General features: G+C 39.8%; 1 long non-coding RNA gene across 11 annotated transcripts in view; it reads right to left on the bottom strand.

The window, feature by feature from the left end:
• LOC129052730 (uncharacterized) overlaps window positions 1–26,118 on the bottom strand; it is a 154,468-nt gene that overhangs the window by 80,852 nt on the left and 47,498 nt on the right. For all 11 annotated transcript variants that reach the window (XR_010139511.1, XR_010139514.1, XR_010139520.1 and 8 more), the window contains one exon: window positions 18,299–18,379. This is a non-coding gene — a long non-coding RNA (uncharacterized LOC129052730). The remainder of the gene's footprint in view (window positions 1–18,298; window positions 18,380–26,118) is intronic.

The raw sequence follows: 26,118 nt of genomic DNA, 5'->3' as shown, positions 1-26,118 counted from the left end.
AACTGGGAGTGGCAGTGTGCACCTGTAGTCCCAGCTACTCAGGAGTCTGAGTCAGGGGAATTGCTTGAACCCGGGAGGCGGGGGTTGCAGTGAGCCGAGATGGTGCCACTGCACTCCAGTCTGGGTGACAGAGCTAGACTCTGTCTCAAAAAAAAAAAAAAAAAAAAAAAGGGAGGGAGAAAGAAGAACACACACACACACACACACACTTGATGGGGTATTTGGAAATACCAAACAATTTGGTGTTTGCTGCAGAGTGTATAATGTAAAGCCCTTCTGAATTCCCTCTACAAAATCTTGAGCAAAATTTTCATTGCTCACTAATACTTTGAAAAGAGGATTCTTTCCAGGAGTGGATTATAAAGAGGTACTGAGTCCCACTTCAAGGTTAGGGCAAGGCAAAAAACAGGATGATCATGAGGTCTTTACAATAATAATGACAGCAATGTTTTTATCGGGCAGGAAAAAATATGCCAAGTTCTAAATGGATCAACAAATTGTGGCACATCCATACAATAGAACACTACTCAGCTCTAAAAAAAAAAAAAATTAACAAGCTGTTGATTCAACAGCAACATAGATACATCTTAAATGTATTTTGTCAATTGAAAGAAGTCCAGAACCAAAATACTTCATAGCATTCATATCATATGATTCTATTTATATGATATGATAGGAAAGGCGAAGCTTTAGGAACAGAACACAGATCAGTGGTTGCCAAGGGTTGGGAGAAGGGAAGGGGGTGACTACATGAAGTCCACATAAGGGATTTTTCAGGGTTGTGGAACGATTCTCTGTGGCCCTGAAGTGGTGGTTACACAACTCTATGTATTTGTCAAAATTTTTATAGAGTCAATTGTACTGTACACAGTTTTTATAAAAAGCGACTAGGATGTCCAGGGAAACCAGGATGGAATCCAGGCTATGAAAAATAAATCTAGGCCAGGTGCAGTGATTCATGCCTGTAATCTCAGCACTTTGGGAGGCTGAGGCAGGTGGATCACCTGAGGTCCAGAGTTCAAGACCAGCCTGGCCAACATGGCAAGACCCTGTCTCTACTAAAAATACAAAATTAGCCAGGCATGGTGGCAGGCGCCTGTAATCACAGCTATTACTAGAGAGGTTGAGGCATGAGAATCGCTTGAACCTGGGAGGCAGAGGTTGCAGTGAGATGAGATCACGCCACTGCACTCCAGCCTGGGGGACAGAGTGAGACTCTGTCAAAAAAAAAGAAAAAAAGAAAAAGAAAAAGAAATCTAACTGTATTACAAATATACAAATATGTCATATAACCTCACTGATGGGAGTAGAAAAAAAGGGAGTTGACCTAATTAACCTTGAAAAATGGTGTGTTGATTGTATACTGGGATTAACAAATAACTAAATAAATTGTAGATAATGGAAACTACATTTTTTACTGTCACAGAAAAGAAGTTAAAAATAAGCAAAGAGGGGAAGCTAGAATAAACCCTTGAGAGTAGGCTGGACTTACTGACTCATCTCCAAGGATTAAATTATGGAGATGAGAAACATCTCTGACTTATGATATTTTGACTTTAGGATGGTGCAAAAGCAATATGAATTCAGTAGAAACTGTATTTCGAGTACCCATACAGTCATTCTGTTTTTCACTTTCACTATTCAATAAATTACAAGATTTCATGAGATATTTAATTCTTTGTTATAAAGCTGGCTTTGTGTTAGATGATTTTGTCCAACTGTGGGCTAACATAAGTGTTTTGTGCATGTTTGAAGCAGGTTAGGCTAAGCTATCATCTTTGGTAGGTTTGGTGTATTAAGCACATTTTCAATTTATAGCATTTTTAATTTACAATGGGTTTATTAGGATGTAACCCCTCGTAAGTCAAAGAGTATCTGTACTACCCTTAAAGTAGATAAAACTGGCAGATACCACCTTAACCAAGGGATTAAGGTTAACACCAGCAGTGCTAAGTCATGTGGAGTTCATGGACCCTCTACATGAAGCAATAAGAAGCATGCTTTACATCAGTAGTTTTCTTCCTTATAGGATTATATCCTATATTCCCAGTTTCATAATGAGAAAAACATCAGAAAAACTAAAACTGAGGAATATTTTATAAAATATCTGATCAGTTCTCCTTAAAACTGTCAAAGTCATGAAAGAAGAAAAGAATGAGAAACTGTCACAGATTGGAGAAGATTAAGGAAACATGATAACTGAATGCAATATGATATCCTGGATTGGATTCTGGAACATACAAAAAGTATATCAGTGGAAAAACAAGTGCAATCTGAAGTCTGTTGTTTAACAGCAAAGTACCAACATTAATATCTTAGTAATTAACCAATGTGCCATGATTACGCAAGACGCTAACATCCGGGGAAGCTGGGTGAAGGATACATAGGAACTTTCTATACTATCCTTATAACTTTTGTTAGTAAAAAATTTTCCAAAATATTGGTATGGCCCGGGAGTAGATTATGTAACCTCTGCCCACATGCTGTTGGCGAGAACCCAGTCATATATCTCTAACCTACCTGCAGGATAGCTGGGAACTATACTCTGCCTGCATGCACAAGAAGATGAATATTAAACAAGATTTTGTGAATACTTAGCATTGTCTCTACCACCATAGAAGTACAAGCCAGAGAGAGTGGGCAAGAAAAAGTTCACCAGCACAAATTCAAGTAGCATTTTTTCCCCAAATGAAATGTGTTTGACCCTAGTCTTTAGCCATCCACAGAACAGCCAGAAACATTTTGGGAATAGAATCGGGACTTAGCCACAGCTGTGGTGTTGGGAAGTGAGTCTGTACAGCAGCGATGGGAACTAATGCTTTGAGAACCTAAACAGCTTTGTGCTTTAAATATATTGTCCCATTTTATTCTCACAACTACCTGCCAGTTTCAGAAATGTGGAACCTGATGATTAGAGAGATTTGGGGGTTTTTGCCATATGGACTTACTGAAAATCAAGTTATGGATGTTTGATTAAAAAAAAAAAAAAAACTCTACTGGGTCTCCGCCATGGCCTAAATTGTATGTTGAAGCGCTAACTCCCAATACCTCAGCATGTGACTATATTTGGAGACAGTCTTTAAAGAGATAATTAAGTAAAGGCCATGAGAGTGGGCCCTTATCTAATACTACTGCTGTCTTTTTAAGATGAAGAAATATGAACACAGACCTGCACAGAGAAAAGACAAGGTGAAGATTCAGACAGAAGACAGCCATCTGCAAGCTAGGAAGAGACAGGTCTTGAAAGAAACCAACCCTACTGACACCTTGATCTCACACTTCCAGCCTCCAGAACTATGAGAAAATAAACTTTTGTTGTTTAAACTCCCTAGGCTATGGTACTTTATTATGGAAATCTTCGCAAACTAATATAGTCTCTCTGAAGTTATTCCCTGGGCCCTTGAGCTCCATGGGAAAGAGTGGAGAGTGAGTTTCTATTCTCAGCTGGCCTTCTCCAAATGGAAAATGCAACTTCAGTGAAGCAAGGTGCTACTCTCACCCACTTCACCCCATAAAAGAGCAGAAGCTTCATCCTGCCCATCCCCACTGCTGACCCCAATCTCCGTACCAGAGAGGCAGTGTGATCAACTAGGACAAGCCCAGGCTGTTCCACTTAGGAGCTGGGCCACCACAATGAAAAAAATCGGCAATACCTACCCAAGAAGGTGCTTGTTAGGCTAAGGTGGCCTAATGTTTCTGAAAGCACTAAATACCATTCCGGGACACACTCAGTCAAAACATGCTCATAGCATTCCCATCACCACAACTGGGGGACTCAGGGTTATTCTCTCGTGAGTTTGTAGTCAAAAGTCAAAGTTTGTGAATCAGTTACACTTGGGTGGAGATTTTTAGGCCATCATTAGGTGAACTTGGCTAAATCAGCTCTCTGAACTCTGCTCATCTGTTAAACGGGAACAATGGCAGTGGCTCCCTTCTGAGGACTCTTCCCAGGTCCCAAAGAAATCAAAAGTATAAAGATCTCAGCACAGAAGTTGGCCTAGCGTAAGTGTTCATCAACAAGGGCGCTAGAATTTTTGGTTTGGTTTTCAAATGTCTCTTCTTCCATTCCCCCATAATGCATTGGCACAAGCACCAGCTCACCTGGACTCATCCATAGAGACGATGTCTTAATCACCAGACGGGTGGGTCTGAGGAAGCAGAGCTTGCAGCCTCATCACATTATGACAACTCACGGAGAACATGATGTGACCCTGGACTGTGGTTTTAAAATGGTGTTTTCATGTCTTCTGGGGAACAGCTACCTCCTTACAATCTATTTTTCTTCCCCCAGGCTGGAGTGCAATGTTACGATCTCGGCTCACTGCAACCTCCGCCTCCTGGGTTCAAGCAATTCTCCTGCCTCAGCCTCCCGAGTAGCTGGGATTACAGGCGCCCGCCTGGCTAATTTTTTGTATTTTTAATAGGGACGGGGTTTCACTATGTTGGCCAGGCTAGTCTCGATGATCCACAGATCATCACCTCAGATGATCCACCTGCCTCAGATGATCCACCTGCCTCAGCCTCCCAAAGTGCTGAGATTACAGGCGTGAGCCACCACACTCAGCCCACAAATCTTTATTTTAGAGATGACTCTACTTAAAAGGGCAAAAAATGTTTGGGGAAGGAAGATTATATCCTTGTTCTCAAGCATCACTCTGGAAAAGGAACAGAAAGTGCTCCCAGCAGGTCAGCATTAATATAATTCTATATTTAATACTGTGGTTTGCTTTTGTGAATTCCTTTTTAGCTGGTCATTAAGAGCATAATTGCTGATTGGAATCGGTGCACAGGGAGGGATTTACTTGCCGTCTGCTTTTGAATCTTAATTGTAAGGCAGATGGAATGAGTTTGTGTACTGACCTGGGAATGGGCCGGAAGACATCTTCTCAATGGAGTCAAAAACAAACAAACCCAACCCATATGCAGTCAGGCTCAGAACCTGAACAACATGGAAGGCTACAGGGCAGAAAAACTGGACCAACTTCCCTGGGGCTGAACTCTGGCTCCAGCAACAAAGGGAATTAGAAATCTGCATTGGTCACAAGAAAGGACAAAGACTGAACAGGCTCCTCAAATAGATTCGACAAGCTTGTACTGAGCCCCTCGTAAGCATCCCAGCCTGGATGCGCCACCACCCATCAACCACATAAACCTGGAAAAGTTCCTTACTCTCCCTGAGGCTCAGTTTCCTTAGCTGTAGAATGGGAATAATAATGCCTACCTAATAGAATTCCTGTGAGATCTGATGAACTAAACTGGTACACGGTAATTGTTCAGTGTGAATAATAATACTCACAGGTAATATTTAAGTGTTTACTATGTGGCAAGAGTTTTATATGGGATAAATTGTTTAATACTCACAATCTTATAAATAAGTACTATTATTCTTAGTTTTAAAAAGAAAGCCGAAAAAGTGGCTCATGCCTGTAATCCCAGCACTTTGGGAAACTGATAGGAGGATCACTTGAGGCCGGGAGTTCAAGACCAGCCTGGGCAACATAGTGAGACCCCCATCTCTACAAAAAAAAAAAAAAAAAAGTTAGCCGAGTATGATGGCATACACCTGTAGTCTCAGCTACTTGAAAGGATGAGGCAGGAGAATTGTTTGAGTTTAAGAGTTCAAGGCTGCAGTAAGCTAGGATCCCATCATCGGACTTCAGCTTGGGTGACAGAGCAAGACCATATCTCTAAAAAAAAAAAAAGAGAGAGAAGAAAAAAAAGAAGGAAGGAAGGAAAAGAAAAAAGAAAATAAAATGAGGTAAAATTGAGGCTTAAAGAAGTTAAGTAAATTTCTCTGGTCTCAGAGCCAGTAAGTATAGGCTAGAACCGGGTTTTCAGCTCAGGTAATTTGATTCCAAAGTTTTAACTCTTAATTACTATGAAATTATGGTTCATAGCAGAAGCAGGATCATCCAGCTTCATTAATAACAAAATCACAAGCTTGGCCCTCAAACAGCTTGCAAACTAATGGGGGCATAAGACATGTAGACACACAAGTGACCAAACAATATGCTAAGCACTGGAAAAGAGTCATGAACAAAATGCTGCAAATATACAGAGTGGAGAAGAGCTTACCTGCCTGGTGGAGTCAGGCATCACAGTAGAAGTAACATTTAAGCTGAGGAACTCACCAGGCAGAGAAGAAAGGATGAGAATGTTACAAGAAGAACAAAGTCATAAAATCACGGAGGGTCAGGTTTTTGTCGAGGCCATGATGAGAAGCCCAGTGTGCCCTCGACTCCAGAGAGCATTAGAGGGTTCATGAAGGATCTTATGTGTGGTGTGGTGGTTAATATTGGGTGTCAACTTGATTGGATTGAAGGATGCAAAGTATTTTTCCTGGGTGTGTCTGTGAGGGTGTTGCCAAAGGAGATTAACATATGAATCAGTGGACTGGGAGAGGCAGACCCACCCTTAATCTGGGTGGGCACCATCTAATCAGCAGCCAGTGGAGCTAGAATAAAGCAGGAAGAAGAAAGAGGAAAGAGCAGACTTGCTGAGTCTTCCAGCCTTCATCTTTCTCCCGTGCTGGATGCTTCCTGCCCTCGAACATCAGATTCCAAGTTCTTCAGCTTTTGGACTCTTGGACCTACACCAGTGGTTTGCCGGGTGCTCTTGAGCCTTTGGCCACAGACTGAAGTCTCCACTGCCGGCTTCCCTACTTTTGAGGTTTTGACTCAGACTGATCCACCACTGGTTTCCTTGCTCCTCAGCTTGCAGATGGCCTACTGTGGGACTTTACCTTGTGATCCTGTGAGTCAATTCTCCTTAATAAACTCCCTTTCATATATACATATATCGTATTAGTTGTGTCCCTCTAGAGAATCCTACTACATGCGGCAAGTGATGGGGGTATCTTGCAGAAACTAATGGGTTATGGCAGATTAAGCAGGACAATACACTTATCAAATGAGTGTTTTTTAGGAAAACTCCTCTAGCAGCAGTTTGGTATAGTGGAGACAGTCATTGAAAAGGTGAAACAGACTAAAAATTAGATTCAAAGCTGGTAAGTGACAGATACTTTGGGACTATGGAGTCAGCAAACTGTAGCTTATACGCCAGGCAGGATGGGCTCTCTGGCCCAAGAAAGAAGCACATGTCCCCAGCATGGGAAATTCTGTGTGCCTAGAGGTCAGATACAATGATGGAGGAGGCCTTCAGATGAGAAATGAAAGAAGGAAAGAATGCCCAGATCAAACCTTTTACCTGATGAAAACAAACAAATACGCATTCAGACATTCTGCAGATTCTTTTTTTCTTTCTTTTTTTTTTTGAGACGAAGTTTCGTTCTTGTTGCCCAGGCTGGAGTGCAACGGCACCATCTCGGCTCACCGTAACCTCTACCTCCCAGTTCAAGTGATTCTCCTGCCTCAGCCTCCTGAGTAGCTGGGATTAAATTAAAAATTAGCCACCAAGCCCGGCTAATTTTTGTATGTTTTAGTAGAGATGGGGTTTCACCATGTCGATCAGGCTGATTCAAACTCCTGACCTCAGGTGATCACCCGCCTCGACCTCCCAAAGTGCTGGGATTACAGGCATGAGCCACTGTGCCCGGCCCATTCTGCAGATTATTGTTAAGCAGTTAGTGAAACTGTAGGCACTAGGTGGAGGTATAGAACAAATTGTCATAGCTTCTGCCCTCAAGCAGCACACCATCAGTGTGTATAAAGAACATTGAGAGCCTGAGGTTCTGAGGGGCCACTTGGGAAAGCAGAGATGCCCAGTGGGATAACACACTCCAAGAGCATCACACAGTGACTTGGTGAAACAGGATTCAATAAACAACAGCCAGGACATCAGAAAGTATTCCTTTCCCTTCAAAATAAAAAGGATACAGACTCTACAGACAAAAACTGGTGAGAGAGTCACAATGGAGAATATCACTTCTTATAACAATATTATAAGAAGATAAAACAGCTTTACACCATATGAGGAACATGGGATTTGGAGTTTTGCCAACCTAGGTTACACCTCAGATTCTTTCACTGACTCTCACACTGACCTTGGATTGGTTACTTAATCTTTCACCTGCCTCCATGATCTCTTGGCTTGGGAGATGTGGACAATAATACCTCCCACCTGGGTTTGTGGTGAGGGATACATGAGGAGACATTGTAAAATCTCCATTAGAGGGACTGGAATTCAGCAGGTGAATGTTGGCATCTTTGAGGCCACCCAATAAATTTGCTTTTCCTCCCTGCCCAGATTTCTAAACAAGGAGAGAAATAAAACATAAGAATAGAAATGGAAGTCAAATATTAACTTTATTGCTATCTGCTTATCTATTGCTATATGACAAACCACTATAAACTTGAGTGGCTTTTAAAAATATATATTTATTTTGCCCATAAAGCTGCCATTTGGACAGGCCCAGATGGTGGCTGGGGACAGGTCAGTGCTGCTCTACTCTGCATCATTTACAGCAGCTCAAAGTTTGAGAGCTAGAATCATCTGTTCACATACCTGGCAGTTGATGCTGTTGTCAGCTGGGACCCATGGCCAGGACACTGATACCTGTTGTCTCCATATGCTGGCTGGGGTCAAGAGCAAGCAGCCCCAGAGGACAAAGTAGAAGGCATATTGTCTTTTATGACTTAGCCTTGGAAGTCATGTGGCATCATTTCTGCTATTTTCATAGTCCTACCCGGATTTAATGGAAAGGAACATAGACTTCCCACCTCTTGTTGGAGGAGTCTCAGTATCACATTTTAGGGGCACATATGGGATGAGATATAGATTGGTGTAGCCATATTGGGAAAATGCCATCTGTCCCACTGATGGAAGCTAACCAGTCAGGCTAAGTTACAGAGGAGAGTTTAATGAAATGACTGTTTCCAAGGGTGTGGGAAAGGTTTAGGAAAAGCAACCAGACCCAGTTACATTAGAAGCTGTTACTATGCCTGGGAGGGAAGGGACCAGGGGAGGAGTGGTTACTTGATAGAGCCACAGACTCCAGTTAAGAGACTCAGCCGACCAATGGTGACAGGCAGAGAGAGAGAGAGCTGAGGGAATAAATATCCTGACCTTACTCTCCTCCTGCCTTTTAATCTCCTTCCAGAATTCCCCAGTCTGAAACCAGAGGGCAAAGTAGTCTGTTGATGAAGGATGTAGTTTGGAATGCAACAAGAATATAAAAGGGTAGGAAATGAACCTGAAGGGGCAAACAAAAGTCATCTGACACAAAACCCACGTTGGGAGATCTGGGTTCAGGTGGGATTGTTACATGGATCAATTATCTTCTAACCTCCCAATCCAGAACTAGGACCAGCACATCAGCAGGATGTTTGCGTCTGAGGAGCAGAGGCATTTACCCAGGCATTTGTCTTCTGTTGAGCATGTGGAGGAGGAAGGAGAGAGAGATCAAATTAGTCCCCTTTGCTACATTCATCTAAGCAGAAATGTGGTCCCCCAACCGGATCATTCACTCCATCACTCTGGAAGTAGGCGGTGTAAAAGGTCTGGAGGTGCTGTTGAAAGTCCCCATCAAGAAAACAGTGGTAGAAAAAGGACTCCCCTGAGCAGGGTTCAGTCACCTCTTGCTTTTGTCTGCCTGCCCCCTGCCTTTCATGGAAAAGGAAACAGTGACGCCAAGGCCCTGCGAGAGGAGTACAGAGACAGATTTTTGTCTGTATTAAGCCAGCAGCATAATCTATCCATTTCAGATACATGAAACAGACCAATTTAAAACAAAAGACTTTTCATTGGATTTCTGCATCTCCCATGTACACAAATAACATGAAAGGGGCCAGCAATGCCTGGGCATCTCAGTCTTACTCATTCCACAACCTGACATTCTTTGGGGCAACTTTTCAAATAAATAGCCAGGGATGAACAAGAGGCAAATGCTTTGTGCAAACACCAATAATTCTCATTTTAAGCTCTTACATATTGACATGTTCAGGCTATAATATCTCTCTCTCTCTCTCTCTCTGTCTCTCTCTCTCTCTGTCTCTCTGTCTCTCTCTACTTGTCCTTCTTTGGGGGAAGGCAAAGAGGTTAAGAGAGCAATTTCAATAACAGAGAGCTGAAGAGGAAGAAGGGTGGCATTGGAGATACCAGCATGATGGCGGCCTCCTCTGGAACCCACCCCAGATCTCCCCGGCATAGTCGACTTCCTCCTGCTGTGCTCTCCCCACACGATGACCTCCACAACTTATACACAGCATTTCTCTGTGCATGTGTTCACTCTTCCACCCTTCTTAAGGGTAGAGGCAGCTCCTCATTGGTAGAGGTAATGTCCTCCTCACTTCTACATAGCTCACTATACAGCTCATTCAATGTGAGGCATTTAACAATATGGAGTGGGGTCAAGTGGAGTGAACATACCAGCTATGGAAAAAGCTATTTTTTGTACATCTCTTCCATAGGAGATATTGTAACACTCTTCCCCTTCTCCACTTGTAATGCTCAAAGAAATGACACATGTAAAATTGCTGTACAAACTGTAGTTCCTGTAATGCACCACGCTAGTGTAAGTGCTGAGAGGAATAGCAGTCAACTCCCAGAAAGATGGCACAATATTAAGAGAAACACTGCCTCGCTTCAATCCTAGCTCCACCTATTACTAGCTGTGTGATTTTGATCAAGTCACTTACCCTCTCTGTGCCTTGGTTTTATCATTTGTAAAATTGGGAGTACTGTATACTGCGACCTATCTCGTACAGTAGCTTGAGAATTAAATTAGAATCAAATATATATTTTGGAACGGTGCCTGGCATTACCAAGCACTATATTAACATTAGCTACTACAGATAAGCATTCTTATTTTCATTATTCTTAATAACCTGTACCTGGCTACCGTCACAATCTCCTACAGTACTGCAAGTGAAATAAATCTTAGCTGTCCTGCATTCCAACCTCCTGCCACTGCACCCTTGATGAGTAAGTGGCCAGACATAGAAGGAATTAACCTTTCTCAAATACCTGTTATATGCCAAGACACATGGTAGGTGCTTTCTATACATCCTTACACTTTTGGCTCAATGAGGTGGATATTACTATTCTTCTATTTTACGGATGTGGGAAGCAAAGTATAAAGGGAAACTTGCCCCCAGCCACAAAGCTAAGAAATGGTGGAATTTGGATTCCAACTGAGACCTCCATAGCCTCAAATCTTAATGAGCATTTTGTTAGCTGCCATCTTGCTTGGTGCTCCACTGGTTGCATGCAAGCTAGCCTTCTCTCTCCACCCAGACTTGCACATCTGCCACTCACTCCTGCTCATTCCTGTCTACCGACTCTCATTTAATAAGTCTAAAAATACTTTAACTGTTTCATTTCTTTGTAATTTTCTGAACACCACTACATGCCAGTCACTAGCATGTGTGCAGTGAGTACAAAAATGAGTAATACTTAATCCCTGCCCACCAAGTCTAAGGAACTCTGTGTTTCTCCTGCCGGGTAACTATTAGGATGTTTCATTGATTGAGATAGAGGAAGAGATTGAGAACCACAGCAAATGCCTTAGACTGAGTTCCCCTTGGAAAGCAAACCCTGAGTCAAGGACTTGGGTGCAGGCAGTTTGTTTTGGAAAGTGATCCCGGGAGCAGAATGGGAGGCTGTAGATAATGAAACACAGAACAAGGGCATGATGTGCGATATCGAGTTGGTTGCCACAGCGGACAACTGGGGCAGAATTCCCCCAGGACCTTCAGAGGAGAACTGGAGAATGCATCTCAGAATTGTCCACCAACATTTGTTCACCAGCTCATATCCCCTAGGGTTCAAAAGTCTGCCATGCCATGGGGTGCTAATTGCCTTGCACTTCCAGGTAGCACATGTTTGAATGCCAGGCACATTTGCCACAAGCATCCTACAATCCCATGCCACAAATCTAGAGATGCCCCAGGGCAGAAAACATGGCACGGTGCATTCACTGGGCAGTCAGTGCAGGAATGAGGACCAGCAACATCAGTGTCACCTGAGAACTTGTGAGAAATGCAAATTCTCATGCCTCACCCAAGACCTACTGAGTCAGACACCCTGGGGCTCAGCAGTCTGTTTTTTTGTTTTGCTTTGTTTTTGTTTTTGTTTTGAGTCTCACTCTGTGGCCCAGGCTGGAGTGCAGTGGCGCGATCTCGGCTCACTGCAACCTCCCCTTCCCAGGTTCAAGTGATTCTCCTGCCTCAGCCTCCCAAGCAGGTGGGACTGCAGGTGCCCACCACCACGCCTGGCTAATGTTTTTGTATTTTTAGTAGAGATGGGGTTTCACCGTGTTAGCCAGGATAGTGTCCATCTCCTGACCTCATGATCTGCCTGCCTTGGCCTCCCAAAGTGATGGGATTACAGGCATGAGCCACCGTGCCAGGCCAGCAGTCTGTTTTAACAAGCCCTCCAGGTGATTCTCATACATACTCAAATTTGAGAACCCTAGCCTATGTATTATGGAACAGGACACATAGGTGGCTAATATGGCTAACTACTCTTTATCCAGAATTCCAGCAACAGAAAGCTCAAATAACTTTAAGTTAAAAGGTAATCTCAGGGTTACCTTCAACTCTTCCCTTTTTCTCAATTCCCATGTTCAACACAGCCCCTCCCATTCCTAAATCTATTGTCTGTTTCTACTTTCACACAACAGAGACTTCATGGCCCACACACCTAAAATATTTACTATGTAGCCATTTAGGAAGAACTTTGCCAACCCCTAAAATAGAGTCCAGAAATTGATGTGCACAAATATGGTCATCTGGTTTTTGACAAAATGTGAGTAAATTTTTGTGGATTTCTTCAATTCCAGTTTCAAGGGCAATGCAGATAATAGTCTTTTCAACAAATGGAACTGGAACAATTAAGTATCCATATGTAAGAAAATAAACATTGACCTATATCTTTTACTTTATAAAAGGTTAACTCAGGATAGATTATATACATAAATATATATATGAAAGACATAATCATATAAAGCCCCAAAGAAAACATTGTAGCAAACCATCTTGGCCTTTGGTTAGGCAAAACATTTTTAGACACGATAGCAAAAGCATGATCCATAAAATAATAAATTGAAAAATTATACTACATTAAAACTAAAAATTTTTGATCCATTGAAGGCAGTGTTAAGAAATGAAATAATAAGCTGGAGACCAGGAGAAAATATTTGCAAATCATGTATCGTACAAAAAAAGTATTTAGAATATATTTAAAAAACTCTTAAAAACTCACCAAGAGGAAAAAACCCAATTTATGAAAATGAGCAAAAGATTTGAACAAACACTTTGTCAAAGAAGATATTTAGATGGCAAATAAGCACATGAAAAAATGCTCAACAGCCTTGGTCATTAGCAAAATGCAAATTAAAATCATGAGACACACCTACACATTTTGTAGTTTACTTTTGTAAGACCATGAGATTATCCCTACTTATTAACCTGTCGCCCAGGTTTTGAAGATTTTTCACATTCATTTGTTTATACTAGTTTAAGAGACAAAGTCAGTGTCCACGAGAATGGCTAACATAAAACATTTTTTAAAAATTTGACACTACTAAGTGCTGTTGGGGATGTCAGACAATTGGATATTTTGTGCATTGCTCATAGGAATGAAAAATAATATAAGCACTCAGGAAAACATTTTGGCAATTTCTTATAAAGTTGTAAACATATACCACCTCACCAAGAAATCAGCTCTTAATATTTACCCTAAAGAAATGAAAATATGTTCAGCCAAAAACCTGTACATGCATATTTATCGCAGCTTCCTTCAAAATTGCCCAAAACTGGAGACAACAAAAATGTCCTTCACAGAAGAATGAATGAACAAACTGTGGTCCATCGACGCAACAGAACACCAACCAGAACTTAAAAAAAAAAAAACAGTCGCAGTCACAACATTAGATGAACCTCAAAGGCGTTATACTAAGTGAAATAAGCCAATCTGAAAAGGTTCCACTTTATAAGTTTCCATTTATACAACTTTCTGGAAAAAAACAAATTATAGTGGTAATCAAAAACCAGGGGTCACGGAAGGGTGGGACTATGAAGGAACACCATAAGAGAGAATTTTGAGATGATGAGGCAGTTCTGTGTCACAATCGTGAAGGTGGCTATACAAATCTATGTATGTGTTAAAACTCATCAACTGAACAGCAAAATAAAATGAGTTTTAGTGTATACATATTAATATTTAAAACCAGGAAAAAAAAAGAGTAGAAAGCCTAGGAGAAATATTTAATGTAGATGATGGGTTGATGGGTACAGCAAACCACCATGGCATGTGTATACCCATGTAACAAACCTCACATTCTGCACATGTATCCCAGAATTTAAAGTATAATTAAAAAAAAAAAGAAGACCCAAATATACGGAGGAAATTGTCCATTTTTACGCTTAGCTTCAATAACGAATGAATAGCCCTGTAGAAATATGACTGGACAAAAAGGCTATGATCTAATGCAGTAGACTGAGTTGGGGAACCCAGAAAGGCCTGTCTGTCTAGATTCTCTTTGGCTTTGCTGACCATGCATTGCATCTTTCTGGCTACAGGGTAGGGCCTTCCCTGGAATGGGGGTCTTATGTCCTACAATCAGACAAGTAGGTCAGGTAATTTATGAATAGTCTTTGCATAGAAAGGAGGAGGAAAAATTAGAGTAATAATTTTCTATTATATGGCTGGCTTTGGAGAAAAGGGGTTCTGGTTTCTATGACCTGCCTTGGGAAAGAGAGATTCTACTTTCTATGACTAGCCTCAGGGGAAAATGAGATTGAGAACTGGAGGATAGGAGAAGGTCAGAGAAGAATTTTGCTTCTCATGCCTTCATTTTGGGGGTGCCTTCATTTCTGAGCCCCAACATCCCAATCTTACAGATGAGGAGACTGAGGCATAGAAAGGTCATAAAATTCACCCAAGGTCACCAGAGGTAGTAGATGGCAGGGTTCGGCATTGAATCCAAAGGGTTTGACTCCAGAGTCTGTTCTTAATCACGTACTAGACTTCAGTGCCAAACATATATCGTTAAATTGCAATTCTGAACTTTATTCTTTAAAAAACCTTAACTTTATTCTTATTTCATAATGGTAATATCAAAAGGCAGCACACATCACTATTTTCAACCTTCGGATTTAAAATAAAAGTCTTCATCGTGTTTCTTCTTAGTGATTTGGTTGTTCTGTGAGATAAGCAAGTAGATCCTCACTTCCACTGGCTGTATGCAATATCTCAATAAATGAAGTCAAATTAAAAAAAAAATAGTAGAATGTAGGCTCTGGGATCTCTTTGCCTATATTTTGTTCTCCTGCAACACTAATTGGCCGTGTGATCTTGAGCAAGTCACGCAAACCCCTCTTTGCCTCCCTTCCCCAATTTGTAAAATAGGGATAATATTTTCAACTTCATAGAGTTTTTGTGAGGATTCATTAAGAAATCCACATAAAGCACCCAGACAGAGCTTGGCATTTAAAATAAATGTAATAATAATAAATGTTTACTGTCATTATTTAGCCCAGCTGCTACATTGAATGGATTTGATTTTGTTGTCCAAAAACTCACCTCTTCAGTGAGTTTCCAAGATAATTTTCACTTAATTCTGAATATCCTATTTCTCATAGCGACTTTTTCATCTGAACCAGATTCAGAAGGATTTTATATATTTTGTAGTTTACCCTTGTAAGACCATGAGATTATCCCTACATATTAACCTGTCACCCAGGTTTTGAAGATTTTTCAGATTCATTTGTTTAAAATAGTTTAAGAGACAAAGTCAATGCCCAAAATTGGAGTCCAGAAATGGAGTGGTTTCATCTGTTCCAACACTGCACAGTTTGAATTCTTTCCATCTAGTCTTGAATGCCATCACTTTGATGGAGTGAATTGTAATTCTTGACACACAACAACCAATGCCTCACATGCTATTCCTTAACCATGGAATTTACTCAGTTATTCTTTTCTTTCCTGTCCTGTGGTTCTTGAAATAATTCCTCTTTTATATTGCTTCTATCCCTCTGTCCATGGCCTCCCACCAAACCTATCACTCTCAAGTAACAAGATGATGGCCTTTGATATGCCATCAAAGTCTTCTAAAGACTCAGCATCTTCATTCCCCTTCACAAACCATCATTAGCTTTCTTGAGCACATTTTTTCAGAGGAGATAATTGTTGTGACATGTCCTCAATTCCTTTCTAATGAAAATAGAGCGTAACCCAAGGCTTTTCAAAATCTGAACAAAAGAATTTCATCTCAGTCACACATAACACAGTCATAGCCAGCTGTCAGTTCAATGGCTTAACAAATGCAGATTGAACATCATTTGTGTCATGCATGATAGGTACAAACATGGCTAAGACACAGCCCCAGTGGAGCCATAGGGATTCTCATCTACTGGTAAGAGTGTAAATTGGAACAAAACTTGAGAAAACAGCTTGCCACTATTATTGATGCTGAAGATATATGCTTTGACCCAGCAACTCCACTGGGTCAGTATTTATCCCAGGGAAATCCAGCTCATGCACTCCCAGAGAAATGTGTAAAAATGTCACAGAAGCATTGTTCATAACAGCCCCAAACTAGAAACAACCCAAATGCCCATCAACATGTGAATGCATAAGTCTATTGTTATATATTTTTTTCAATGGAATACAAAGGTGATCATCAATTAATGGCAGCTGCAGACAACAATGGTGAATCTCATGAACAATGATGAAAAGAGGCCAGACACAAAAGATTACATAAAGTATGATTTAATTTATATAAAGTTCAAAAAGATATAACTAAATCACACTATGATATGGTATAGGCAGTAAATAAAAGGTAAGTCAGGAAATAGCTACCATAAAATCAGGAGATAATGGTTACTTCTAGCAGACAGGGAGTGAGTTGTCATGGAGGCTTCGGGACTACCATTCATATTTTCTTTCTTAACCTGTGGGGTTGCTTCGCAGTTATCAATTTATACTCACGCAACAATATATTTACACCATGTGTACTTTTCTTATATGTATTATATATAATAATTAAAACGTTTTTAAAGAGGTAAAGTTGAAAGAAAAAAAGATGAAAACAACACATTCCCCCTTTCTCCTTCAACTGAACACAGAATTCATGGAGCAGCTAAAGATTCTGAAAAGTAAATCACAGCAGGTGCATTGGAGAAGACGGGAATTTATACCACCAAACCAAGGTGAGTCTACCATTGCTTTTCCTCCAATATCCCCCCACCTGAATGCAATGCATGTTGAAATTGAGAAGTGAGTATGTGTGTGAACAGACTGAGCTCCAAAAGAGACCTTCTAGTTCCGGCTCCAGGCACAGGAAAGAGAACTGCTCACCCTCAGAGGGAGTGTGGATATCTCCATTTCTTCCTTCTCTCTGTTTGCTCAAACCCAGTCCACAAACCATCCTATAATGTTGGTAACAGAGGCCTCTACAGGAGGTCACAGAAGCCAACATTCTGAGGGAGGGAACCTGTGACTCAACAGATGAGGCCAACACTGATTGCTTTTAAAAAAATTAGAATACTTCTAGATTTACAGAAAAGTTATGGTTTCTAAATATTCCACATCCAGTGTCCCTACTATTAAGAGTCTTACATTAGTCTCCTTTCCTTTGTCCTCCTGCAGTTCAACCCTGGATACAGGCACAGCTAAGTGCATGACAGAGTAAGGTAACTAAAGCCCCAACTTTCCAGCTATAGGAAGAAAAAGAGAGTCTGAGGCAAATGTAAAGTGCCAGAGACATAAAACAGAGGAGCTCAAGAAAGTGACTGCATAAAGTGGTTCATGAATTTCTGTGCTCTTATCCAAGCCGTGCCTGCATGGATTTGATCCTAATCAGCATACTTAATGAACTCAGAACTGAACTAACATACCACACTCCAGGTTCTTAGACTGACCACTGGGTGGTACAGACATCTGGTGTATTTAAATATCACTACCAAAGTTTGAAAACTGAACTGATATTGAAACCACAGTCCACAGAAGGGGGTTTGAAACTTGCTACCTGAAGCTAACCAGATTGATTTCCTGCTGGAAAAAAAAAATTTCTATAGGAGTTAAATGAGGCCCAAAGTTGCACAATATCCTGTTCAAAATGTTCAGATCCAGTCCAAAATTATTCAGCATACCAAGAACCAGAAAATGCTTAACTCCCATGGGGAAAACAATCAACAGATGTCAATGCCCAGATGTCACAGATGTTGGAATTACCTGACAAAGACTTTAAGGTAGTCATTACACAAATGTTCTAACAATTGTAAAAAAGTTTGAAATTAATTTAAAAAAGAAAGCCTCATTAAGAAATAGAAGATATATAAAATAATCACATAGAAATTGAAAAATATAATAATTGAATTTTTTAAGAAAAACTCACTGGATGGACTGCACTGCAGATTGGAGATGACAGAGGGAGTATTCAGTGAACGTGAAGGCACATCAATAGAAATTATCCAATCTGAAAAACAGAGAGAGAAAAAGATTGAAAAAAGAAATAACAAACAGACCCTCAGAGACATGTGGCACTATAGCAAAACAGAATGTATAATATTCATATCATCAGAGTCCAAACAGGAGAAGAGAAAGTGTAATGGTAACAAAATACTTGAAAAAATAAAGGCTAAAAATTTCCCCAAGTGTGGCAAAAGCTAAACCTACCGATTGAAGATGCTCACCAAATCCTAAACAGGATCCATGCAAAGAAATCCACATACAAAGATATATCACACTCAAACTGCTGAAACTGGGCTGGGCACAGTGACTCACACCTATAATCCCAGCACTTTGGGAGGCTGAGGCAGGCAGATCACAAGGTCAGGAGTTCAAGAACAGCCTCACCAACATGGTGAAACTCTGTCTCTACTAAAAATACAAAAATTACCTGGATGTGGTGGCGTGCACCTGTAATCCTAGTTACTCAGGAGGCTGAGGCAGGAGAATTGCTTGAACCCGGGAGGTGGAGGTTGCAGTTAGCTGAGATCACACCACTGCACTCCAGCCTGGGCAACACAGCAAGACTCCGTCTCAAAAAAAAAAAAAAAAAAAAAAACACACACAAACAAACAAAAACTGCTGAAACTGGAGGCAAAGATAAAGATATTGAAAGAAGCCAGAGAAAAACAACATGTTACCTAAAGGGAAACAATAATTCAAATGACTAGGTTTCTTATCAGAAATCATGGAGACCAGAACTATAATAGCACTATTAATGTTGGTACTATAATATTTAGTATTATAATATTAGTACTATAATATTACTACTTATGTAATACTACTAATAGTAGTAGTATGTGGTACTACTAATACAGGAGTAATATATATTTCTGTAGCGTTAGTTCTCTAATATTTTTGAAATGCTGAAAGAGGAGAATTACCAATCTAGAATTCTACAGCTTGTGATCTATACCAAAAATGAAGTGAAAATAAGGCATTCCCAGATGAAGACAAACCAAATTCCTTTATAACACTTTTTGAAAGCAACCTGCTTTAAAGGAATTGTTAATTGGGTTTTTTTTTAACTTTTATTTTAGGTTCAGGAGTACATGTGACGGTTTGTTATTTAGGTAAACTTGTGTCATGGAGGTTTGTAGTATAGATTATTTGTTAAAGGAAATTTGTCAGACAGAAGGGACATGAACCCAGAGAATCTTAGAATATTAAGAATGAAGATGGTAACTTGGTGAGGTTATGGATATGTTAATTAGCTTGATTTAAGTTTTCCACAATGTATCAAATATATAAAAATACGTCAAATATATCTAAATACATCAAAACCTCCCACCATAGCCTATAAATACAATTATTGTATTTATAAATATAATATTTGTAAATATTTAATAAATACATAAATGATAATTCACAAATAAATAAATACAATATTTATAAATACAATTATTGACAAAGAATACAATTATTCTTTGTCAATTAAAAATAAGTGAAAAGGATGGAGGAAGGGCAAAATAAATAGGAAATATCAGGGTAACATAATAGATAATTCTCTCCTTTTGCATTTCAAAAAATGTATTTCAGAGTTGAAAGTAAAACTATATCATTTTTCTGATGAAAATTTTAATAAACTTAGATGTAATATATGAAATAAAATAAAGGTGGGAAGGTAAAGGGACCTATATGATGATAAGTTTCCTACAGTCTGCTTGGAGTGATGAAACTTGATTATAAGTACATTGTGATAGGTTAAGTATGCATATTGTTATCCCTTTTTTGAACATTAACATTGCTATAAAAAGTGATATAGTCAAAATCTACACATAGAAATTAAAATAGAATATTTCAAAATGTTCAAATAACCCAAAAGAGGGCAGGAAAGGGGAAATAGGGGAATAAAAACAAAGGAAACAAAAAATAAAAAATAAAATGACACATCTAAACCAAAACATATCAATTATTACATTCAATGTAAATGGTCTAAATACACTAAATAAAAGACAAGGATTTTCAGAATTTATAAAAACACATGACCCAAGAATATGCTGTACATAAGTAACTCACTTTTTATATAATGATATAGACAGGTTAAAAGTAAAAAAAAAAAAAAACACTAAAAATGACATATCATGCAAACATTAATAAAAAGAAAACTGGCATGGCTATACTAAATGGACTTCGGAGCAAAGAAAATTATCAGGAGTAAACAGGGGCAAAACCTGACGTAAGGGTCAATTCAACACAAAAAATAATAATCCGAAATGTATATGCAAGACAAAAAGTTTCAAAATACATGAAGTACAACTGACAGAATTGGAGATAGAAATAGACAAATGTATAACAATTGTTTGATATTTTAAAACTTCTCTTTGATATGTTAAAACTTCTAGTGATAGAGCTAATAGACAACAACTCAGCAAGAAAGTCAAACAACTGAACAATAACATTAACAACTGGATGTAATTGGTATTTATAGAGCATTCCACCCAAAAACAGTAGAATATGCATTCTATCCAAGCACACATGGAATATTCACCAAGATAGACTACTTTCTAAACCATAAGACAAACCTTAACAAATTAAAAAGACTTGAAATCATATGGGTTATGTTCTTTGACTATAATGAAATTAAACAATAACAGAAAGTCTGGAAAATTCCAACACACCTGCATATTATCAGTACACTTCTAAATAATCAGTAGATCAAAGAGAAAGTGTCAAGAAAAATAGTAAAATAATTTGAACTGAATAAAAATATACTATACCAAATCTGTGAGCGGCAGTTAAAGCATTGCTTAGAGGGAAAATTATAGTATTAAATGTTTACATTAGAAAAGAAGAAAAGACTCAGATGAATAATTTTCACCTTAAAACCTAAAAAAAAAGAAAAGCAAAATGAACCCAAGGCAAGCAAAAGAGAAAAAACAAAGAGCAGAAATCAATAAAATTGAAAAAAAAAATCAGCGAAACCAAAAACTCATTTTGAAAGATTAAGAAACTGATAAGCCTCTAGTGAGACTGATTTTAAGAAAACAAGCCACTGTAATCCCAGCACTTTGGGAGGCTGAGGCGGGTGGATCATGAGGTCAGGAGATGGAGACCATCCTGGCTAACATGGTGAAACCCCATCTCTACTAAAAATACAAAAAAAAAAATTAGCCAGGCATGGTGGTGGGCGCCTGTAGTCCCAGCTATTCGGAAGACTGAGGCAGGAGAATGGGGTGAACCTGGGAGGCGGAGCTTGCAGTGAGCCGAGATTGCGCCACTGCACTCCAGCCTGGGCGACGGAGCGAGACTCCATCTCAAAAAAAAAAAAAAAAAAGAAAAAGAAAAAGAAAAAAAAGAAAACAAGCCACAAATTATCAATATCAGAAATAAAAAACAGAATATCATTGCAGACCCTACAGACATTGAAAGGATTAAAAGGGATTATTATGAACAACTCTACTAAACAACTCATATAAATTTGACTAATCGTCAAAAATGGACCAATTCCTTGGAAAACCACAAACTTCTATAACTCACTCAAGAGGAAATAACCTGAACAGGATTATAACTATTAAAGACATTGAATTCAGAGTTTAAAAAACCTTCCAAAAAAGAAATCTCTATGCCCAGATGGTTTCACTTGCAAATTCTCCCAAGCATTTAAGGAATAAATAATACCAATTCTACACAATCTCTTACAGAAAATATAAGCAAAGGGAACACTTTTCTAACTCGTTTTATGAGACCAGGATTACCCTGATACCAGGAAGAGTTCAGGGCTGGCAGTAAAGAATTGACAGTCAGCAGTGTAGTTAATAGCAAGGTAATGTAAAATGCATGCAATTAGCTGGGATTGCCCAAGGAGCCCATGTCTAGTGAAAGTAACTGGAGGCTATGAGAGAACACTGGGAAACTACCAGGGGCTGCGGCTGGCAGCAGGAAGGAGGTAAATGAAAGAGACCCAGAAGTGGTCACAGTTGAGGCCAAAATAAGCAACAGCTTCAAGAAGAAACAAGAAGTCAGTACCATCAAATGAAGCAGCATGATTCAAGAGAAGAAGAAACATATCTGCAATTGTTACCCAGTTAGGCCTGTAGGCTCCCAAGCCTGCCATTGGGCTCAAATCCTTGCTTCACTATCTAACTCAGTTAACCTTGTTATGCCTCAATTCCTTCCTCTATAAAATGGGACTGATAACATTCCCTAGTTCAAAGGTTGCTATGAAAGAGAAATTAACTAATGGGAGCAAAGGTACTTGGCATAGTTGTCAGGAACAGCAAAAGTGCTCAATGAATATTAGCTGCGAATGTTACCGTGTCCTTCCCAGCAACTTTTCTGGCAAGCGACAGACCTAACAAGTGAAGGCAAAATGAAGTCAGCAACCAACCCCTCACCTCATGTGTTTCCAATGAGACCAGCAGGGGCTGGTCTCATTGAAAACACATCACTCTTGCCCTTGCAAACTCTTCCAAATATAATAAAAAGGCAGTATGGTATTTAATATTTGTACAGGAATGGTAACCTACTTCTCCAAAAATAATGGTCCTAGCCCTTGATTCTGCCACCAATGAGCTGTGTGAACCTGGGCAACTCCATTGACTTTCCGAGCCTAGAGTCCTTCACGGATACTTACGCTTATCCTTCCCATCTCATATAGGAGCTGTGAGGGATTCATCAGCAACTAGTGCAGCCCCTTCCCCTCACTGGATATTTCTGAGAATCACAACGATGTGGTTGTGTCTGAAGTTGCCAGCCTGAGTCTGACCTGGGAGATTTTGAAGATCAGCAGGCCAGTTATGGATGACTGACGCAGTGACTGCTTTACTCCATGGAATTTCAAATTCCCCTGTAACATGCCTTCCAAGACGTCAAGAGGCCATTTAGTCTCTCTGCTTCCATGCTATTCAGCAAGACTAAAACCCAAAAACCCGCTCCACATTGAAACAATGCTCATCCTCCAAAAGTCCTCCTTTAAGAAATGGAAGAAGAAGAATCACCAGCACCAGAGTCAGAAGACCTAGGTGCCAGGCCAAGTCTTAAAAGCTAATGACTTGTGGGATCTTGGACAAGACATTATCTCTCCATGGAACTCTGTTTTCTCATCTGTAAAATAAGTGTATTGTCCTGCCTTATTACACGTTCAGTTCTGGCTATTGGATCCTTCATCCTAAAATGAAAGGAAGAGAGAAGTCTTCCTGAACTTTAATAAGAGGCTCTTGTTGGATGAACCATCTAAAAATGAAACAGCTACAATGTTAACCATCAGTTTTTCAGGGTTTCTGGGAGCCACGTAGGGAGCTAAATAAAAGCAAGGAAGTTTCCACTTAAAATACTTTGTTGATTTTTAACAAGGAATTTTCCTCTCCTTTTCTCTCTCTCTCCCTCTCTCTCTTTCTCTCTGGTTAGCTTTTAATGTTCATGGAAGCATAGGTTTTAAACGTACCATGGCACAAATGCAAGATGACAGTGATGCAAAATGGCACAAGAGGAACTTATTTTCATAACTGCCTCTCATTCAGGGGCACAGAAGGAATCAACACAGCATCATTGCCCAATTATTTCTCCTCCTGAAACTCATTAAGGCTTTCTCAATTCATAATCAATACATTAAAGTCTCTCTGTTTTATAAAACAGTTCATCAATATTTTATGGCTTTAATAATTTATGTTTTATTACAGAAGCAGATGGAACCCTACAGCACACTTAATCTCTAGAGACAACAGGGAAGAAAGAAAACTTGAGTTGCAGATTCCAGACTTAAATAACCAGCTTTGCTGGGTCCCTGCCTCCAATTTGAAGCTTTGTGGGGAGGACTGGTAGCTGGGGGATAGCCCACCTGACCATAAAGTTCATGAAGGGAGGGACAAGTTCCAATTATTTTTTGACCCTCTACCTAGTGTCAAATACAGGCTAAGTACTCAACAGGCATTATGTCATTTAATCTCTCCAAGAGCCATACAAAAACAATATTATTGTCCCCACAGCACAGATGAAGAAACTGAGACTCAGAGTTAGCAAGTATCTTAGCTAAGTCTACACGGCCAGGAAATGGTAGTGCTGGGATTCAGGTTAGGTCATCTCCAGCATCCATGCAGTTAACATCTCTGCTGTAACTATGATCAACATCCCCTCTTTTGGAACTATGTATTTATTGAGCACCAACTTTTGTAAGCACTGGGAACGCACAGATGAACTACATGGGCAGGGAGCTCTGACCTCATGGAGCTAACATATGAGTGGGGTTAGACCATAAACAAGTAATGGTTTTTAAAAATTAAGAGAACTCAGAACTTCCACCAGACCTCATCCAATTCCCCCCTTGCAACAAGGCTCCTGCAGCCCATTTCACTACTCAAGCCATGGCATTCCTTGGCCATCTCAGCTGAGCTCATGTGGCCAAGAGCAAAGACCTAGACTGGAAAGAGGAGAGAAGACTTTCTACCAGACTAGGTTTCAAATAAGTATCCCATCAGGTACGTGTTTTGATGAATACTTTCTCCTGGGATTATGTTTTCCCAATGCACCCATGAGGGCTCTTGTGAGTGTTTATGTTTTCCCAGAGGCTGTTATTCCCAGGGGAGCTGTGGTTTGCCGCAGACCCAGGACAGCAGCTTCTTTCATAAATGCACAAAGAAACTTCAGTCTGGTGGGAGCATTTTGCTTCAGTTTCCAATGTGAAGGCGAATGTACAAAGGCTAATTTCCCTATAGTTTCATAGTCTGCTTATGAATCTGTCTCCCACGTTAATTTCTTAAAACTGAGGCTTATGTTTCAGCCAGTGTTAGACCTCATTCCCTAACACAGTGCTTGACACAGAGTAGGTGCTCCATAAACGTTGCATGAATGAATCGTTGTTTGAGTTCAAAGCCGGGACTGCCCTTTACTTCGTGTGCAAATTTGGGCAAGTTACCCAACCTCTGTGCATCAGTTTCTTCATATGTAAATTGGAGCATAGATAGTACCTACCTCATAGAGCTCTCATGAAGAATAAATAAATTAATAGGTGGGAAACTCTGGGAAGAATGCATGACACATGGTGTATACAAAATAAATGATAGTTTCCTGATTTTTACAGGTACATAGTCAAAGGCTGTTTTCATGATGAACATAATTTTTCTATGCATATTTTCCCCATGGGTATTTGTTCCATTCAGGATATGTTTCTATAGGTATTTTTCATACTAAGTTTATTTTTTTTTTCTGGTAGACATTTTTCTCCGTGCGTCTTTTTTTTCTTTTTTCTTTTCCTTTTTTTTTTTTTGAGACAAAGTCTCGTTCTGTCGCCCACGCTGCAGTGCAGTGGCGTGATCTCGGCTCACTGCAACCTCCGCCTCCCAGGTTCACGCCATTCTCCTGCCTCAGCCTCCCGAGTAGCTGGGACTACAGGCACCCGCCACCATGCCCGGCTAATTTTTTTGTATTTTTAGTAGAAACGAGGATTCACCATGTTAGCCAGGATGGTCTCGATCTGACCTCACAATCCGCCCGCCTCGTGCATCTTTTTTGAGTCGTCATTTCTCCTAGTAAAATTTTTCCTGAAAGCATTTTTCCTATAAAGAATATTTCTCCAGTATGTCATCACCCTCCCTTGCTTTTTTGGCAATGATTTTTCCAATGGATACTTTTCCTATTAAATATTTTCACACTGAACATTTTCATAACGAAAATTCTCCCCAGAGAATATTTTTTTCTTGGGAGGGAGGATTTTTAATTTAAAAAATTTCCAATGTGTATACTTTCCAGTGTGTTTTTGCTGGAAAGTAT

Source organism: Pongo abelii, chromosome 23 (assembly GCF_028885655.2).
Source record: "Pongo abelii isolate AG06213 chromosome 23, NHGRI_mPonAbe1-v2.0_pri, whole genome shotgun sequence".
NCBI classification, from domain to species: Eukaryota; Metazoa; Chordata; class Mammalia; order Primates; family Hominidae; genus Pongo; species Pongo abelii.
Note: the sequence above shows the minus strand (reverse complement) of the source record. Positions and strands in the feature narration are given on the sequence as shown.